This window comes from Thunnus thynnus, chromosome 9 (genome assembly GCF_963924715.1).
Source record: "Thunnus thynnus chromosome 9, fThuThy2.1, whole genome shotgun sequence".
Lineage (NCBI taxonomy): Eukaryota > Metazoa > Chordata > Actinopteri > Scombriformes > Scombridae > Thunnus > Thunnus thynnus.
In genome coordinates this window covers 32,842,540-32,852,291 of record NC_089525.1, presented here as the reverse complement: position 1 = coordinate 32,852,291, position 9,752 = coordinate 32,842,540, and positions in this window count along the sequence as shown.

Below are 9,752 nucleotides of genomic sequence, written 5' to 3'. Positions count from 1 at the left end.
GGTTTGGGTTGAAATGATTGTTTGAAATGTGGTTCACACTTCCTTAAAGTTACGCAACTTTTGTCGTCATGGCAGCAATAAACACCGCATCCATCCACTCAACCTGCCTCCTGCTAACGAGGCAAAAATCATCTCATCAAGTCACCTCATAGTGACGTCATGTGAACTGCGTCACTTCCCTGCTAGTCGCTGCTAGTTGGCGTAAATATAACTAAAGGTTGTTTCTGGCGGATGAACTTTAGATCTATACTGTCATTGTTTTCTTGTGAGATCAGGCTGTTTTTACTCTGATTATTCAAACTAATAAAACCAATAACTGTGATAGATAGATAGATAGATAGATAGATAGATAGATAGATACTTGATTTATCCTGAGAGAGAGTCAGAGCCCTGATTACTGGAATTGTTCTGTATTTGTTATTGTTAACAAACCATGAAAAGATCAATGCAGTGGTTCATCTCTCAGTGCTTTCTGAATTCAAGCTCCACTGGTTCCTCCTGAAGATGTAAATATTAATATAAAACTAATATTAAAAAACAGCTCACAGATATACAGTTCCTTTTTATTTTTAAAGGCTCTGAAAACAGCTGATCTCCATAGTTTTTATCAAACAAACAGGAAGTAATAGATCATTTGTTGGGGATTACTTCTAGCAGTGGATAGAGTAGAATAAATTGTCATTGCACAAAACAAAATTTGTTATATGTATAAATAGATATAAAAATGAAAAAAGAATATATATATAAAAAGTTGCAGCACTTGTTTTTTTTAAATCTTATAATATTGCACTAATATGACAATGTAAACGTTGTGAATAAGATTATGTTGCTGTTGCACGTGAGCTGTCAGTGATGGTGGGGGGGTTGAGGTGGTGGGAGATATTAGAGCATCACGTGTGGAGTGTTTGTGGCAGCAGGATGGTGTGTGTGTGTGTGTGTGTGTGTGTGTGTGTGTGTGTGTGTGTGTGTGTGTGTGTGTCACCCGGTGCATTGCTGTGACTTACTGATGTGCTTTTAATAGTTTCTGGACAACAACGGAGTAATAAGATAAATCAGGCTTTGATACACACACAGTACTTGTTATTAGATCAGTTCATTGTTGGGTTTTTGAGTTTTTTATTGACAAGAAGGAATTTTAAATGTGATGTATTTCCTGGTGAACGATATCACAAGAGGAGCTCATTTAACAGCGTAAACCAATGAGATGTCAGGCAGGAAGTGAAAGGCTTTAAGATCCCATCTAGACATGTTTAAGTGTCTCATATAGACTGTCCACAAAAAAAGTTTGATTACCTTGTTCAAAATTATTAAAATTAGATCAACCCCCCCCCCCCCCCCTCATTGAAAACAGAATCTATGGATATGCAAATATTCATAAACTCTCATAAACATGTATTTCTTCTGGTTCCTGCAGTTGGATGTTTCTTCTTCTTCTCTGTGCAGAGTTTGTTTTCACATTCATCTGCTAACGGAGGAAAGTTTCTCTGAGCTCAACCTTAAATCTGATTAAAACACCTGGATGTTCATGTATGGTTTGTGACATCAAAACTAGTTTGGAGCCAATCACGGTCCAGTATGCAACTTACACAAGTGTGCAAACTGGAAGCCTCCAGAGCACAAACACTGAGAATGAACTAACTTTATTAGAATATGTTCAAGAGGACGGAAAAAAAGTCCAGCAAATAAAAATCTGAAGGAGCAGAACTCAATGTCATTAAAATCTGCCTCTCAGATCAGGAGATCATGTATAAGTGGATATTTTTACGTCGTCAACATGACCAGGAATCATCTTCTGAATGTACAATTAACTCTGAACCAGAGTTCATCATCATCCTCAGGCCCAGCTGTTAGTGCGGAGGGAGAAATAAGAAATTTGGCATCGTTTGCATTAACATGTCCTTCAGGTTTCCATGACAGCGAGCAGTTTGTGAGATTTGGATGTCGGGTCCTGCTGGGTTTTGTTTTTCCTGCTGTCCTGTTTTTTTTTTTGTTTTTTTTGTGCTGTATATATAAACAACCTGCAGCAGGTGGACAGGCACCTTAAAACTCTGACATTTATTATCTCTGTAGGCGCTGGCAGCAGCTCGCAGAGAGTCAGCACAACCGGAGCTCCTGACAGCACACAATATACTGTAGGTTGGCCTCTGATGAGTGTGTGTGTGTGTGTGTGTGTGTGTGTGTGCATCCTCGCCAAATGATACGTCTGAGCATGAGAAAAATAAAAACATCAAACATAAAGTCAAAGCAGCCCAAAGGAAGATCGTTCCAGAAATAACCTCAAAGCGCTCCTGAGCTCGCCCTGCTCGGGCCCCGCCCACCCTGACCGCTAACGCTAACTAGGTCGGCGAGGTTGGCGAAAACTAATAGTGCATCATTTTTAATTGCCCCCCCCCCCCTGCATGCAATTTCCTGACAGATGCCATCACCGCTAATTAGTTACTGACAGCATTATCAAGTTATCTCGTCTCCTTCGTTCGGAGGGGCCGATCCTTAACGCCGCCGCCGCCAAATTAAAGTGTTGTGAACTAACGAGCATGTAGAGGCGCCAATTAGAAAAAAAGAAAAAAAAAAAAAAACGGAGAATGGCTCGTGCTCCGGCTCCGTCCCCGAGGCTTCACATGAAAGCTCGACTCTGCTCTCAGAGACGCCGCTGGAAGGAGGGAAGAGGCTCCAAGAAAGACGAGAGAGAGAGAGAGAGAGAGAGAGAGAGAGGAGAACGAGGGGCCTCCGGCAACTCAGGACAGTTTCTCAGTCTGAAATATTTCAACGCTAATTAGTGCGTATGAACAATATGCTTGAGACAAAAGCCAAGATGAAGATATATTTATTAAATGTCACACCTTCGCTCCCCCGGAGATGTCATCTCGCTCTGACGTGTTGATTGTTGTCGCTGGTTATCTGTGTTGTCATGTTTCCTCTTGTTCACACTCGATGGATTAAATTTTCACATATTTTACACTCCTGATGACTACATGCCAAAACTTTTTTCAATAATTTACTTCCTTCCAGGCAGCAACTGGTTTCATTTATTTCTATCAAAAAGCAAATTGCGGTTTTTGATTGAAAACCCATCACAGCTGCCGTTTGGTCACCCCCTTTTTTTTGGAAATAAAAAAACTTTAATTCAAAGTTATGTTAATCCGATCTGTCTGGGGGATCGTGTGTATTTTTTTGACTCTCCATCCATGTGTCCATGAGTTTTTTTTTCACTAATTCAAACACGTCTGGTATTGAGCTCGTTAACAGCTTTGGAAAAAAAAAACACAACGAGCCAACCAGATGTTTTTTAGCCAGAATTAAGAATGAGGACGTCAGAATTATTTCCAAAAAAAAAAAAAAAAAAGGACAAGATGTTGCTGCTTAAAACCAAGGACATGCTGATTTAAACACCTTTGACTAGAATTAAAGGTACATTAGTTTGAAAGGGTATCGACCTTTAAACGCACCATACCTTTATGTTATTGTTTTATTCTGCCTTATAGCTAAAAGCACATTTTCAGACTTTGTGTTTTCTGCTTCTAGTGTGAAAATGTTCCCAACAGGTATCATCAAAGCTGAGCTGAGGGACTCGGTCACCGTAACTTTTACTGCTCATTAGACTGAGTCAGAGTCAGAGAGGGAAAGTCCAGAGAGGGGAAAAGGCAGATAAGGATTCGGCCTTCAACTCTCAATTGTCAGCAGAGACCAAAGAAACCAAGAGAGATACGGCGAATTAATTAAAAATACCTGATAGAGGTGACGGATACGGGATGATTGTGATGCACGTTGTTGATGTACAAATACTGACCGTGAACTTTTACAGTTTCTCCTTCAGCCCAGCAAACTGGGAGGTTTGCAAAGGTTATTGCAATGAAACTCTGAAAGACAAGTTGATCTCTGTTAATTCAGTTAAATAAGTTTGTATTGAGTTTTGGTTTGATCTGTATGTATGAGAATATGAATGTCAAGAATCACAACAAACTAAGATCCAACATCAGTAGAACAACTTCATGATGAGAAAAAAACAGGATACACACAATCATAAAGTCTACAATCAGACTCAGTTTTGTGTCATCAGTCAGTTTCTATTTCTCTCTGGGTGTTTTTGAATGATAATAAGCTAACAGGTAACATGCAGCAGTCTCTGTCATATTTGCATGCTAACATTAGCATCCAGCTAAACCTACGTACAACTGAGCCTGACAAGAGTTTTTCACTTTTTAAACTAATGCTTCCTGCATATCTGCACGATAGATTAGTCACACTTATTTACACGTTGTCTCCTACTATGTGTACTTATTATTCATTTTTATTATCTTATTTTTTATGAATTTTAAACATCACTTGTCCAACTCTTGGCGACTAAACACTTTAATCTCTTTTAAATCCATCAGTTTAGCAGCTTCAGTTGAAACAAACGGTGACACAAAACAAACTATGTCATGTTAGCATGCTAACGTTAGCATCCAGCTAATCCTAAATACGACTGAATCTGACAGATTACAGCTTAGACTAATGAAAGCTGAGCCACGTCTGACAATGTAGAGCTTAATCTCACTTTTTCCCCTCCAGCGAGTTTCTCTATCCAACACAGCTTCATACTTGTAGCTTATGATCACATGACCTGAGTTCAAATGCTGTTTGGGTTTTGAAAAGTCTCATGATCACACACACACACCTACTTGAGTCATTAATAAATCTCTGCTCCTCTGACACTCTCTAGTCATATAAACATCCTCTGTTACAGCATCCTTGTTCTCACTGCTTTTATCACACCGTTTTAATCACTCTGCTGGTTTTAGCATCATATCAGCAAATAGACTGAGCCGCAGTGAAAGCAGCAGTGAACGCTAACGGGCCTCTCAGAGAGAGAGAGAGAGAGAGAGAGAGAGATAGAGAGAGGGACCTTTAAATCTGAGGAAAAATACATGACTTCATCCATAAAAATCATCCCTCACTCCTCCTCTCAGCCTCAGCCATTAGTGGTAATTCAGCTCTCTCAGCTTCCCATCACAGCACACAACTAACTGCACCTTCCTGCCCCAGAGCTCGCCACTAAAACAAACACTCCGGCTTTACAGAAAAAAAGAAAGTAAAAAGCCCTGAAAGCGGTGTGGCTGTCATTGGGAGTATTTTGCATGATGTATGAGGCCGGGTTGAGCGTGCACCTCGCTGTGACTCTAAATAATTAAGAGGAAAAAAAATGAAAGCTTCAAACATTGTCTTTGCAGAGGTAGAATGACTCACCGGTTAATCAATGCTAACAGGGAGTGTCAGGGGACCAAACAGATCAATTCCCCCGACGGAGGGAGGGGGAGGCCGCTTCAACCGTGACGCTGCTGTCTGATAGACTGACGGCCAGCAGAGGGACGGAGGGATGGAAACACACACACACACACACACACACACACACACACACACACACACACACACACACACACACACACACACACACACACAGCTTCAGTACAGGATGATGAAGGCAGATGCAGTAAAATATGTACACACAGGATATGAGACATCTGCTCGTAAAACAAAAGCTGCTTAATGTGTTAAAATAAATGTAATAATAAAAAAAAAAAAGAAACAATAAAGCTGTGGTGGGTAAATAGAGGCTTGTCCTCTTGATGATTTCCATAAAAAACTTTAAAAAATGTTTCACAAATCTACTGTGGATGAGAAAGTAAACGTGTAAATCCCAACAAATATAACTTTGTCCCATTTAACACACACCAGGAGAAGCATTAAAACATTAAAAACGTCAAAAACACTGGATGTCTCTGAGATTATGACCAGAAATGACATTCTGACACTGTTTTAACTCTTTAACAACTTTAACCTGCAGATCTGTTCTTCTCAAACACAAACAGGTGGCAGAACAACAACAGAAATGATGCGTCGATGTCGGTTTTTTTGTCTCTAAGGCAACAACAACAACAACAGAACGTTCAATCAACCATAAATGAAGCTGCCGTTGTTTATCATGTGCGGATAGTCAATAAACAACGTCTCAAGTCTCGTATGAGTCATTTTTAGCCAAATGAGGATTAAAATAACATCTGTCCTCCATTTTTATTCTTAAATGAATTAAAAGAAATAAACAAAACATATAGACCTTGTTTCCACTGCACTGTTATAATAAATCCTAATAAAAAACTGCTGCAATAAAGCAACAGATTCTTTAGATATATTTCTATAAACTGACCCACTTGTGTCATTTCAAGTAAAAAGATTCCATGAAAAGACCAAAACCAACAACGTGTCGGTTCCAAGCCCATAATCTTTAAAATACAGCTCACAATTATATAATTTCAGCTTTTAAAATGGTCCAATAATTACAGCTGCAGCTTTTAGCAAACAATCAGGAGGAAATGATGCATTTTAGGGACTATTTTCAGCAGCAGATTAATACACATGTAGTTTCCTGGTGAGTATTTCCAGCAGTAGGACGGAAATATTACTTTGACTTTTTTAAAGACCAACACAAACAAACAAAAACTCGCTGACAGGAGCAACACGATCGATATTTTGGACATAATCATGATGATATTTTATGTACAAGAAGATTTGTTGATGTGCATCGTTGTCACATAGAAACACTGAACCTTCGTCTGTCTGAATGAAGGACAAATCCAATCAAAACAACTTTATTTTCCACATTTGTTGCACAAAAGGTTCAGGACTAAAACTGTGTGTGTGCAGATTAATACAGCTGTGTGTGTGTGTGTGTGTGTGTTCGTAGCTCCGATCCTGTCTTCTAGAAATGATGTTTATATATACGACTAATTTATTATCCCAATTACGTTAGGAAACGTTTTTGCTGACTAGATTATTTTTCCCCCGGCTGCTGTGTTTTTGTGCTGGAGGAGCGACAGTATGAACCACACATGATTCATAGAGCAGGTTTTATATGCTGAGTCCTGCCTCTGGTCAAGTTTAAGTGACAAAAAAGCACTTTGGTTAACGTTCGGGGAAGTTTGGTTAAATGTTGGTAAATTAACCCTTTAACATCCACCTTTTTTTTATAGAATTTTCACCTATTTGGCAAACTGGAAAAGCTTATAACAGAAATATCAGGCTTCATATGACAAGTGACATCTTCTAGTTTCTGTTTAGCATGAGGCTAAAACACAAACAAAAGTTCAAATAAAGCTCAAAAAAGTGTTTTTGGTCCTCGTCTATAATGAGTCATATTTGAATATCAATAATTAGGACATGCTTTATGTCAGAACTATGCAGAACACCATAAACCTTCTACATCTTGACAACCTGTATAATATTCCAGGCCTAACCTGATGGGAGCTATGGAGTTTTTAGTTTGTGGTGTCCTCGAATCTCTCCAAACATCTCAAATTAGCTTAATTGTGCCCGTTGCTTTGACTCATTAGTGTGTGATGCTGCCGCTTACAGCTGGCTAAACGGGTCGCCAGCAACCTGGTGGATGTTTAAAAGTTAAACACATCCTGTTGTCTTTTTAAATATTTAACAAAGACCACAATCTTTCACTTACTGTCACCAGGCGCTGTGTTTCACCAGGCTTTAGTTGCAACCAGCAGATACTGTAGGAAAACAAATTAAATACGTGGTCAGTGTACATTTTTACTGATATATGTTCATTACTGACATTTTGCACCTAATAAACAGGACAGGTTCACAATATTTCAGGCATGTCTTAAACCAGCAGTCAGGTGTCTATATGATCAGTGAAAGAGGTTTTCCTCGCTGTAATCATTCCTCCTGTTTATACTGGATATTAAAAGATCCTTCAAATGTGCTTTCAATGGAAGTGATGTCATTTAAAAGTAGATGTGAAGCTTATATTCAGCTTCAGCAGTCTGAGTTAGTCGTATCAAGTGGATATCTGACACATTTACAGTCTTTTTAGCATCAAATTCTCCTCTTTGTGTTTCCTTGTTGAGCTGCAGGTGGAAGTATAGTAACAAAACGAGGGACTTTGGCACTAAAACGACTGTAACGTTGAAAGATATCTACTTGATTTGACTCATTTGGATGCTGAAGCTTCATGTTCAGATTGGGGTGTGTTATATGTATAGTGATGGATAATGTAGTCACTTTAATTGAAGTATGTAATTAGAATTAATTAAAGCTAATTGAAGTCATCCTCAAGAGCTTATAAACTATCTCACATATATAAAAATCTTCATACTGCTTTTATGTTCCATATGACCTTAAAGATGAACTCAGAAACACTATTCTAACTACCTCACAGTTTTTTTTTTCTTTTTTCTACAGCACTCTTCCTCTAACATGTTCATATCCACACGCTAACTGCACCACCGTCTACGTCTCCTCTCTGACAGCCTTTCCTCCGGGCCGTGAGAAACATCTTCTGAGCGGATCACCGGAGGGCCGCTGAGCTCGCCTCTTAATTCCTCCGACAGCGGCGTCGCTGTGATACCTCTAAGAGGCGAATCCCCATCTCTGTTCTCAAACCCGACAATCTCCACGGCACCCCGCGTCTGACTCGAATACCATCTGAGAGTTTTAAAACGAAGCCGGAGAGAAAGAGAAGAGAGAGAATCAGAGGCGTGTGGTATTTGTTTGACAGGTACATGTCCCTATAGGCCAGTGCCTTTCCAATTTAAGAGGCCCTTAAGCTGGGAGCAGCAGTTTAACATTATTCTCTGTGAAGAGAAAAAAAAAAAGAAACACTGCTCTCTTCTTCCCCCACCCTCTTTCCTCGCCGCTTTCAGAACAGGCCCTGCCGACCCTTCAAGGACGCTTTGCTGCAAGTGTTTCATCATTTGGTTGAATTTTAATTATTTTCCAGGCTTGTTAAGTCCCATAGCAGCAGCGGCGAGCATTCGCTGTGAAGGAAAAGGAAGTGAAGTGACAAAAGGTATGAAGGGAGGACCAGGGGGACGACGCAGGATGACAAAATATTTCATTAGCCTCTGAAATGTTGGCTCACTCAAACCATCCAGAGATCCAGAGCTCGTCGCCCCCTTCGACGCCGGCGACTGTGTGTGAGGTTTAACTCGAGCCGCGGACCTCGTCTCTGCTCTCATTTGCAGGACAAATCTTTAGATAATTAGTGAATCCCAGCTGTTAATAGAGGACCATACTGGTGTTTCTGCATGTTTAATTAGCTAAAAATCTCTTTATAGCACTACTGACCGTTCATTCTTTTAGGCAGCTATTGTTTCACTTCCATGAAAATCGACAAATTTAGAGAAAGACTTGCTTCAGACAGATAATCCCAGTTAACCTTTAGTTAACTTTAACTTTTTGTCAAAGTTACAGCATCCTTTTGTGACAATGTAGTTAAGAGCGTGGATAGTTTGGTGCGTCTGAGATTTGAAAGGCAGATTTTTTACAATAGCAAATTGTATTTTTGTGACTGTTACTGTCATTATAAAGAAGAAAAGATTAATATAAAGGATGGTTTTCTTAATTAGATTGATCAGATGTCTACAGTAGCCCCATGAGGCCGTTATGTTCATTACAGAGCAGAACTGATGGAGTATAAATATAAAAGAGTATAAATGAAAAACTGAGTCGACTCTACTATTATATATTCTTTATAATCACTAATGTGGTAAGCATGTGAAGTTTGTCCTGAGGGTGGTACCGGAGGAAAGCAGCTCTCATGTGCACACAGAGAGGGCCAGTAAAAACGGATATGTTCTGATGGTCCACCAGCCCACTGGGCTTTGTCCCAGTATGCCTAATGGTCAGTACTGGCTGTAACCTATAGCCTATACTATATATACTATATACTATACTATAAAGCCTAGTTTAAGTAATGTGTA